The following is an 11,504-nucleotide window of genomic DNA, read 5'->3' as shown; positions in this document are numbered from 1 at the left end:
TAAAAAAAAAAAAAAAAAAAAGAAGCGGCAGACAGAAGCGGCAGTCTGCGTCTGTCCGTAAAGACTGCGGCTTGGGACACACCCTCCAGGGCAGCGCTTCTCTGTCTTACAGGGTCTCGAACCTCAGCATGGACTCAATGGCTCTTCTCCTTTGTAAAAAAACAAAGGGGTTTATTGGCATCGAACTCACATATGCAATCCAATAGTTCAATTGTACTAAGAAGGGTTCGACAATCAACACCACGATCAATTTTAGAACATTGTCTTTCTCATATTCATTTCCCACTAACCTCCCCTGCCGTGACCCCAAGTAATAAGTGATCCCATAATTGTCTCAATAAATGTACCCATCCTGAATTTCCTCTACAGAAAATCCTATAAAACACAACCAAGCAAACAAAAACCAACAACAGTGACAAAATGAAACAGAGGAAAACCACATTGGTTGGCTCTTTGGGGTCTCCGAGGACTAACTAGCAGATACAGTGTGAGCCACAGGCAGCAGCCTTTCCCCCCAAAACTGACACCCACACCCACAAGCCTGAGACACTCGTGGAGGCGGGGACTGCTCCCCACTTCGCTTGGCCTTGGAGGAGGTATCTAATCTCAAATCTGTAACTGGTCCTCCCAGCCCAGTGATGACTTGGGGCCCCTGGAAAACAATAAGGAACCCCCCTTCGTGCTTCAGGATGGAAGGGTTCATGGCCCTTCCCACCCTGGGGAAAGCATGGGAAAGCATTTACTATTCACCCCACTTACTGGATGATGGAACTGGGGCTTAGGGGCCTTGAAAGGTCTGCCCAAAGACACACATCCAAGGACTAGAACGTGGACCTCTGGACTTGGAATACCAGGTATTCTAGTCCTGTCTTTGTCTATAGGAGCTCTTATAGCCTAGGGGGTATGCACTGGGCTGCTAACCACAAGGTAAGTAGTTCAAAACCACCAGCCACTCTGAAGGCAGTGGGTTTGTCTCTATGAACTATCCCACAATGTCTCGCTCCATCAGAAGGGCAGCTGTCAGGAAAACACTTATTGGTTCTATCACTGCCCTCAAGCTGGGGAGCATGCAGTCTGGGGCAGCCGGACTGCACACATCTGTGCACGTGTACCAATGCAAAGGCCTGCATAGGGACCCGTAGTTCCCTCAAACCCCTGCCTGCCTTCCCATCACCCCTCCTACCACCCTCTCCATTAGTCACCTGCCCTGCGAAGTCCTTGCGGGACAATGGGATCCTCTAACCCCAGCATCACTTCCCCTTCTCACCCATCTGCCCTCCCTCATCTCCATAGACTTAGCTTGTCAATACGTGTATTAATGCCCCGTTCCCCCACACCAGCTGCAGCAGGCGGGGCTGTGGGGGTTACTGTCACAGCCACAGCACCTGCACTAGATCCTGGCACACACCAGGCCCAGTTATAGACAGGTGGATGCCGAGCCAGCTCGACCCCAGGTATCCAGGTACAACCGCTCTGTGTGAGGTTTCCGTGGCTGAAGCCTTTCAGAAGCAGGTTGCCAGGCGTTTGTTCCCAGGTGCCTTTGAAAGCAGTCAGCCTTCTGGTTTGTAGCCTCGTACTCCACCTAGTGCCAGCCAGGAACTTCAGCACAGAGTGGGTATGAAGCAAATATGGATCAACTGAATCAAGGCTCAGCTCCAAGAACGGAACCCTCACGTGCACTAGGGTACAAAAGAGACCCCCCAATCTTCAAATATGATTCAAGGAGAACATTTGTTACTAAGTCTTACAGGGATTAAAACAATAACAACAACAACATAAAAACAGACACAACAACCAAAGGTCAAAATGAAGATTCAAGCGGGGACACTAGTTAAATCAGGCATGGAACAAAGGAAACTGTCACAAGTTCGTGACTGGCAGCAGATCACTGCATCACACACAGTAGGACTATAGCAGCAGGAGCAGGCACAGGGCCATGCGTGGGACGTGACATTGTTAGACAGAAGGGCTGATAGGATTAGTCCAGGACCTTCTGACCAAGACAGTCGAGGCAAGACTGATAGGACATGGTTCCTGAGACCCCCTGGCCTGTCTCCAGAAGGCTGGCCTCCAGCAGGGCCCTAAGAAAGAGGCTGCCACTCTGTGGTAGTTACATCATCTGGTGTCAACTTGAGGGTGTCAAGAGTGAAGGGGTGGAGTCTAGCCTGTCAATCAAGTCACAGCCTGATTGTGCCTCTTTGTGGGCGTGGCCTTCTCATGAGAATTCTGGGAGCTTCCACTCTCTCTCCGCTTCCCCTTCCAATCAGCAAGGCAGATGGAGCCATGCTGAGACCTGAGGGAGGCATGTGGTGGAGGGCCAAGCCAGCCCTGCGATGCTTCCACCACCAGCAGATCCACGGGCTTTTCTCCCACCAGCCTGCGATCTTCCTGCATTCGGCATCATTGCATGTGCTGCGTGAGTCTAAAGAGGAATTTATGGACTAGTATTGGACATATGGGCTAATAATCGGACTCAGGGACTTGATCCGGACTGGGCTGGGATGTTTTCTCAGTATACAATTGCTTTTTGATATAAAGCTCCCTCTCACACACATATGAGTATCCCTGAATTTGTTTCTCTGGTCAACCCAGTCTGATATACACTCCCCGCGTGGACTGTGCCTGAAAACGACATCATCTACATCCTGAGTTAATGATCAGAAATAAGTCAGTGGAGGCTTCTTCTGTTTGGGGACTCGGCAAATAGGTTTGGGGCTGTTGCTGCCATGCATAGCCCTTTGCAAATTGGGGTGCTCAGAATTTAAATTCTAATACAAATGTCACACCTGGAAAAAAACCAGAGATGGATTACAGCAATGGTGGTGCCTGTGAGCCATGCCTTCTGGAATCCACCCCCCAGGTCCCCTCCCACACGGCTCTGGGCTTGGCCATGGGAGATGCTGCTCAGGGGGACAATGGCAAACCTAGTGCAGGCAGAGGCTGGAAAAGTGCTTGTTCTCAGAGATTTGTCTACTATGCTTGCTGCTGGGAACCCTTCAGATACCATGTGACCAAGCCCTAACCAGACCAGGCCCAGAGGTTAGAGACCATGTGGAATTAGAACTGTTGCCAGAAGAGGCCTGGTCATGTGAGGTTGTGCCTGATGACCCACTCCAAGCCAATCCAGCTAAGGCCAGAAGAACCACCCAGCCAAGTGAGCTGAAGGGAGAGATAACAGATGATTATTGTATTGAGTCATTGAAGGTGTGTGTGGGTGGGGGTGGGGGGGCGGTGCTTGGGTATGCAGAAAAAGGTAACTAATATAAGCTCTCTTTGAGACAGTGAGCTCCTCATCAATGGAGATGTTCAAGCAGCACCTGATGCGTACAAGGTAGGGACTGTACTGATCAGGATTCTTTCATTTGCCACCACTCTTTCGTCACACGGTGGTGGCGTGAGTGTTGTTGTGATGCCAGCCACTAAACCACCTGTGTTCCAAATGCCAGCATGGTCAGTCATGATAAACAGGTTTCAGCAGAGCTTCCAAACTGCAAATGGGCTTGGAAGAAGGGATTGGTCCATTTCCGAGGGATTAGTCACTGAGCAGCTGGAACGCTGTCTGATATAGTGACGGAAGATGAGCCCCTCCGGTTAGAAGGCCCGCACGCTATGGCTGGGGAAGAGCTATCTCCTCAACGCTGAGTCAATTTCAATGATACGGATGGAGCCACTCTCCTGGAAGCAGCCATCAAGCTATCAAATGATGCCTGTCATCAGGCAAATCTGCTGCATAAGACCTCTTCCAAGTGTGACAGGGCAAAGATGCAGCTTTGAAGACTAAGGGGCACCTGACCTGAGCCAGGGTAGTTTCAATCACCTTGTGCACGTATAAAAACTGGTCAATGAGTTGATTCACTTGGATGATGATGTTGCCGAAGCACATTGAAAGTAGTATTATGTTCTTCCAGAAGAACAAACAAATCTGTCTTGAAGGGCGTACAGCCAGAATGTTCCTTAGAGGACAGGGTGGCGAGCCTTGCTCTCACATACTTTGGTCTCACAGATGATCAGGAAAGAGCACTTCCTGGAACAGGACATCGTGTCTGGTAAAATAGAAGGTCATTGAGCTAGAGGAAGACCCTCCATGAGATGGACTGCCATGGTGGCCGCAACAATGGGCTTATTAACAAAAGCAAGCAAAACAAAGCAGTGAGCTTAGCATAGCAAACAACTGTGAGGCTGCTGCAGGACCAGGCAGGGTTTCCTCTGTTGCTCACAGGGTCCGTGGCCGCTAACAATTACACTGCAAATGACAGGAACCTGGATCAAGGTGGCTGAAGCATCTACGATGGAATTTATTGGCACAAAGACTGGAAAATCCCAGATGTCTGGGTTCCACTGAACCAGTACTCAAACAATTCCAATAGGAATTATTCTCTCTCTCTCTCTCTCTCTCTCTCTCTCTCATCTCTACCTCCTTCGATGTCGGTATCATTATTCTTGTTGGAGGCATTCAAGATTCTTAATGTTTCCGTTGGCTCATTTGGGGGAGTAGACTGCCAGGCCTTGCTTCTTCATCTGTTTTACTCGGGAAGCTTCTGTCCAGCATCACAGCCACATGCCAGCCTCCGCTCACAGACAGCTGGAAGCCACCCCGAGGTGCCTTGGATGGAAATCAAGCGTGAGTCTCCCAGATGGCAGGGAAGAAATCCACGTAAAGGCACAGTCATGCTTAGCAGGTAGAAAGTGTGACCGGCGTAAGCTCCAGTCCATCGGCTTGGCCACTCTGAAGGAAAGGATAGAGAACTTGGCCTTTACTTATTCCAGCGAAAGTACCAGGGCTGACTCTCACAAGCCTGGAGCAGATCACATGTCTCTTGCTGAACCAATCACTGCCGAGGAAACAGATTTGAGTCATCCCCCAAACAGAAGAAGGAAATCCATCCTAACTGAAATAAGAATAGAACCAGGGTAGGTCCTCAAAGGCAAAGAGGGCTCTATTGCCCAAAGGGAGCTCGGGGATGGATGCTGGAAGGGCAGAAACACCAGAGGGCCATTCCAGGAATTCATGAAGCTTCCCTTCCCTGCTCTTGCTAATTCCTGGCAACCGTGCAAAACCCGTTCCTCCCTCAGAGAGAGGGAAAAGGTCGGCTTTCACGCTGAGAACCACCATCCGCCGCAGCTGACTCTTCCCCGCAACCAGACAGCATCAAATAAAAGACCACGTCTGACCCTGGGCTTCAAAAAGGGTGGAATGATTGTCTCTGGCTCTGAGAACCACTTCTCGTAAGGACAGGGAACATTTTTGTTATTGGTTTCACAGGGGCCAGCCTTGATATTAAATCAAATGGTCGCTGCGCTCATTGAAGTCTGTTCCCTGCTCTCTCTGCTTCGTCCGGGGTCGCTGTTTTCCACTGAGAAAATTGGTTGGTTTTTTTTATTTTTTAACCTCCTTTGTAACAGAGCTCAAGTTGCTGACTCTTTGTGTTATAGGGACAGCTGTTCTGGTCGCTTTGCAAAAAGCATGAGGCGAATCATGATCGCTCCCTGTAGAATAGCACCTCACCGTCTATAAAGGGCTTTCACACCTTATTATCTCTGAGCCCCTCAATGACCAGGGTGGAAGAGGGCACATAGTATTGTCCTCACTTTCTATAGATATGAAAATAGACTCAGAGAGGCTAACCGCCTGACTGCTGCCACCCCGCCTTGTTGTCTGAGGGAGCAGGAAGACACCGGCCAGTAAAAGCAAGCCTTTCTTCAAGGGTTTATGGAACAAGAGTAAGCTTTAGACTGTGGGGCTCCTCACCGCTACCTCCTCAGCTCCACTTCTCATTGCTGCACCATTCAAACTACAGTAGCTCAGAAAGACCCAGACACAAGTACCATGCCTGTGACAGCTCAGGGGACCAACACTTGGGTTCACCCAACTCCCTGGAGAGAAGTCCTTAGCTCAGGACAAGCACTTAGAAGCCTACACTAAGGCCCAGACTCTGCAGAGCACCCCTCCTCCAAGGGGCTGGGGCTATGGTCACTGAGAAGGGAGGGATGCTCTGCCGCCTTGGAGCATCTTACCACTTCCCTGGCTTCAGGCTGTATCTCAAGAGCTGGGTGGAAACTAGAGCCTGGAGCGCTGGGAGCTTCCCTGAGGACCCTCCTCTCACCCAGCAATCCCCTTGACCTCCCTCTCTGAGGTGGCCTGCCCTGAAGTGGCTTAGCCCGGAGAGCTGGCTGTCCTGCTTGGTTTCCACATAACTGACATCCTCTAACTAAGAACAGAAAGCCAAGGGGGCCAGAGGAGGCAGTGTGACCACGGTCTCTCCTCTTGGGGAGGAAGAGCCTTTGGGAAATGGGGTGCCCTTTGCCGTACCTTGCCCTGCCCCTAGAAGCCTACAACCAGCTCTCTTTCAGCTGGGTACTCCGCCTCCGTCAGCAGGAACCCCTCAAACTCAAAACCAAGCTCACTGTCATTGAGTCCTTCCCAACACGCAGTGACCTATGCAGCAGGCCTGCCCCTGGGGGGTTCCGAGACTGTAAAGCTTTTTAGGAGTAGAAAGCCTCGCCTTTTGCCCAGGAAGCGGCTGGTAGTTGTGAACTGCTGATCTTGTGGTTAACAGCCCAACCCTTAAGCCACTAGGCCACTAAGGCTCCTTGGACTTGCTAACAGGAAAAAATGGTACTCACGACATAAATGGGCCAGGGATGGTGAAGGTGGAGGGAGGCATGCCCCACCCCCGCATTGCCCTGTCCCTAGGGCTCTGGGTGGAAGTACTGGGAGCTTTGCAGACCTGACTGGCCAGATAGGCAATAACGTGTCCCCAGATGCACTCTGGGAAACCATCTGGGGCCCAGGCTGGTCTTTGAGTAGGCCACAGCTCCTTCCAGCCTTGTGTTTTGAGGTGAATAAAAACCCAAAGCCAAATTCACTGCCATTGAGTCAATGCTGACTCACTGAGACCCCATAGGCCAGAACAGAAGTGGCCCTGCGAGTCTCTGAGACTATAGCTCTTCCTGGAGTGGAAAGCTCTTGCTCCCGTGGAGTGGCTGGTGATTTAGAACTGCTGACCTTGCAGATCTCAGCCCCATGCACAACCACTGTGCCACCAGGCTTCCTTGGAGATGAATGAAACTCAGCTGAGGTAGACAGGATGGGGCAGTCGGCTCGCGCTGGGCGCCCTCCTGGGCAGAGATGCCCAACATTCCCAGATGAGCAGGCTGTGTGTGCTGACAGGCAGCGGAGAAACCCACCCCAGAAAGTCATTCATCTGATAGGATTTGTTTTTTCCCCACAGGAGACAAACCAAATCACTGGCTTCCCGCAGGAATATGTGCAATTACACTCCCCCTCCCAGAAGTGGGGAAAGAAGGCCCGGACTAATCAGATGGCATCATTGAGGGGCCCCCGTGGGTCCCAGCGACAATTTCTTTGAAAATTCCCTCCTGGCAAGCTACAGATTCAATTTGTCTCATCTGTGCGAAAAAATTTTAAATATGTTCATCAAAAATGGTACCTGTGTGCTAGACATTAGTGCTCAAAGCAAACGCCTTGGGAGAAAAAGTTACCCTGGGAATGTGAAGGATTGGGGCTGTATTCCAAACCCAAAAAGTCCACACCGGGCCCCCACCCCCCAGGACGGAGCCTCAGAGCCCTGGTTGCTGGGCCCCAACTTAGCTGCTTCCTTCGACGAGAGCCCCTGCCCACCAGGAGAGAAGAGGCCATTTATTTCTGGCCCTTTCCCCAGGCTAAGTGGCACTCACACCGTGGGGAGGTCAGTTTACAAACCCTGCGGGGCCCTGGATGTTGTCGTCCAAGATGAGGTGGTGAACTAGAAAGCTCCTGGGACTGGGGGTTAGGAGATGCAAGTTCTCGTCTCAGTTCTGCCAGGAGCTGGCTGGTGTCAAGAGTCTTGGGTAAGTCCCTTCCCTTCTCTAGCTCGTAGTCAGTAAAAAGAAAATAAATAAATGAATAAAAGAGGAGTTGGTTTCCATAGCATCCAGGGCCTCTTTGAAATGCAGAACAGCTTGGTTTTCTCTCTTTCTGCTCTTGTGCAGGGGCAGTGTGGCGAAGACACGCACAGGCTTTCAAACCCTGCTGGTTCCCGGCTGTGCGGCAGTGAGCAAGTAACTGAACTTCTCTGTGCTTCCACAGCCTCATCCGTGAACTGAGGACAATCATTTCTAACTGTCTGTGAAAGGTAAGACGATACCTCTTCCCGTCCACACAAGTTGGTATGCTTCTCCCATGTGGGCCTTGTTGCTCCCCTGCTAGAAGGCTGCTTATTTAACAACAAGCCTTTAAGACCCCCAGACGCTATCTCTTTTAATAGCTGGGCACCATCAGTTTTCTTCACCACATTTGCTTATGCACCCATTTGGTCTTTAGCGATCATGTCAGGAAGGTGAGTATCATACAATGCCACATTACTGGGGGAAAAACCATTCTTGAACTGGAGTAAGATTTAAGTAGAGGCCCAAAGTCCATCTGCTTCCTTGTTGCATTTGCATCTATATACGTATGAGGAGGTATCAAAAAAAACCTGATGCTCATTTGTTTTTGTTTTTTTATGTGAGGGGAACAGTGCATTTGGAGTTCGTTCCACCAGGTCAGACTGTTCATCAAGCTTTCTATTTAGAGGTTCTGAAATAGTTGTTTAACAGTGTGTGACCAAAAGGCCTGATTTGTGGCCGACAGGGGACTGGTTTTGCCTCCATGGCAGTGCCCTGCTCACGCAACCATCTCCGTGCACCAGGTTTCGGCAAAAACCGCAGGCCTCTCTTGTCCCACACACCCGACTCACCTGACCTCACTCCACGGGACTTCTTTTTGTCTCTGAGAATGCAGAGGGACATGAAAGGACAGCCATTTGATGGCATGGAAGAGGTGAAGAAAAAAATGAGGGAGGTGGTACCAGCCATTTAAACAGAGGAGTTTGAAAAATGTTTCTAAGAGTAGAATCACCGATTTGGCAAATGTATTCAGTGTAATGGAGACTACTTTAAAGGGGATAAAGTTGTTTTGTATAAGATATATAAATACATAGCTTTAGGGAAATAATTTTGGGGGGTATAAATACATAGCTTTAGGGAAATAATTTTGGGGGGTATCATTCATATATAAACATATATATCTATATTTAAATAATTATATAGTTTTATATATATATGTATATCTTTTTTTTCTTTCCTCTTTTTCTTTTTTGCCTCCTGCCCCACTATCATGTTTACCCATCGTTCGCCTCTCAGTAATTCCTCTCAGATACAATTCTAATGATCAGACACGACCAGGAAAGCTACATCCTCCTCGCCATCATTTAAAAACCCTTAAACCATTCCCCTGTACACGTCCTTATTGTCCAAGCCTTTCTTCTGAGGAGCTTCTGACCACTCACACGCAAACCACCAACCTTTAGGTTAACAACTGAACACCTAACCAAGCACTGCCCACAGACTCCGGGATAGCTCCTAACCCCAAACCCCACTGCCATCGAGTCAAGTCAGAGGGGTTGGTGGATTTGAACAGCCGACCTTGAGGTTAGTAGTCCAACGCTTACCTGACAGCACCACCAAGGCTCAGACAAGTCTTCTAAACTCACTACCAACTCATAGGGACCCTCTCAGACAGGGTAGAACTGCCCCTGGGGGTTTCTGAGATGGAATTCTTTGTGGGAGTAGAAAGCTCGTCTTTCTCTTGTGGATCTGCTGGTGGTTTCAAACTGCTGGCCTTGTGGTTAGCAGCCCAATATGTGCCGCACTACGACACCAGGGCGTCCTAGCACACAGTTACCGAGCAGCTTCTGTATGCCAGGCTCTGTGTTAGGCACTGGGGACACAGACATGAGACAAAGAGCCATGGTCCCTGCTGCCAGGATGTTACTGTCTTCTACCAAAATGGGTGCCTGAAGGTGGGGCAATTCCTGGCTTCTGGCCTTTGGTGTGGGACCAAGGGTAGAGCAGGTCCCCCGCTGCACTTCGAAACAGATTTCTTTCTGACTGAGGCTTCCACGTCTTTCCTCCCTGCCTCTTCAGGCCGCTCTCTCCGGGTTGCACTTGAAGTCTAGCTTGAAAAAAGAGAGGAATCGCTACAATCTCCTGCAAAAGCAGCTCTCCTGCTGCCTGGTCCCCCCTCCCCGCCAGCCTTCCCAGCCTGCCCCGCTCACATTGTATTGCTAAGTCCCAGCCTGGCTCACAGGGCCCTGTGGGCGAGGATCCCAACAACGCACTCTAGCCTCGCTCTCCTAGAACCTGACACAGCCATAAGCTCCTTGCTCAGGGAGGCCACTGGCTTCTGGAACATTCTCGGGGTTTTCTCAGGGGATGGGGGTGGGGACTGGAGGAATTGCTCAGTTCCTGCGCAGTCAGCAAGGGAGGTAATAGGCATTCATCTGGGCACTGCCAAATGAGTGCGCCCGCCCCTGCCTTCTACCCAAGAGGGAGGGTGAGTTGCTGGTGGGGCCAGCTGAGACCTGCAGGGAGTCCTGAGCAGGGGATGAGGCCCTGGCCTGGGATGAGTAGCCCCCAGGGTTTGGTCTAGCACCTGCCGGTCTGGGGCAGCCCAACCCAGAGCGAGAAGTGATGGATGCCTTTAATAGACATGCTGGGAGCTGGCAGGCCAAGTGTTTCTGCCCAGATGCACATTAGCTGTTTAAGGAAGCCCCAGGTCCCAGACTGGAGCCCCGAATGCCCTTCGAGAGGGAGCTTTGGGCCTCCCTTGCCATGCTGCTCATCCTTGGACTGCTGGGAGAAGTGGGTGCTGGGAAGGGGCAAATGGAAACCAATAGGACAGATTGCATGGCGGTAAGCCAGGGACTGGAGCAAAGACAATTGTTTGGCAAGCAGTTTTCTTAAGCCCCTTCACTGTGCCAAGCACTGAGCCAGGCTGCAGAGAAGCCGAACAGAGGTGCACCATGGCCTGGTGGCCTGGCAGAGGTGCAGAGGGACAAGGGGGCTTCTTCCTGGTGTCCCTGGTGTCCCACACCTTCTCAGAAGGAGCCAGTCATAACCATTACAAGATGAAGCCAGGTGGCCTCACTGGTGGTGCAGGGAATGAGCGCCACTGTTAACGGACAAGTTGTTCTGTTGAGTCCCCTCTGGAGGCAGAACTGATGACCCGAGGCTGAGAAACCCCCTCGGACCCAGGTGGGGTCACCAGGAGGAAGAGGCAGCTCCAGAGGCAACTGGTTTCTTTGTAAAAGGGGACAAAAAACAAGACTGGGTCCCTGCTCCGAAGGACAGTGTGTGTGTGTGTGTGTGTGTGTGTGTGTGTGTGTGTGTGTGTGTGTGCGCGCGCGCGCAGGCATAGTGGTCTCTGTGACTGCCACATTTTGTGAGGCTGCACCCCAAGGGCCCTGAGATCTGAAAAGGCAGTTTCAGCGTGCTCTCCAACAGGGCTACCCAGAACCCCGCCTGCGTGGGTCAAGTGATTGATCCCACCCCCACCCCCCGATTTGTGTCAGGTGGCTGCCCAGCAAACAACTCCTCATGTGTCCATGTTACCCCAAAACCCCAATAGGCGCCTGGATGCCGCAAGGACTAAGACGAAGGGCCCCTCCTCTCGAGACCCACGC

This window comes from Echinops telfairi, unplaced genomic scaffold (assembly GCF_000313985.2).
Source record: "Echinops telfairi isolate 266 unplaced genomic scaffold, ASM31398v2 ScPeMD7_23;HRSCAF=83, whole genome shotgun sequence".
Classification (NCBI taxonomy): domain Eukaryota; kingdom Metazoa; phylum Chordata; class Mammalia; order Afrosoricida; family Tenrecidae; genus Echinops; species Echinops telfairi.
This window is presented reverse-complemented; position numbering follows the sequence as displayed.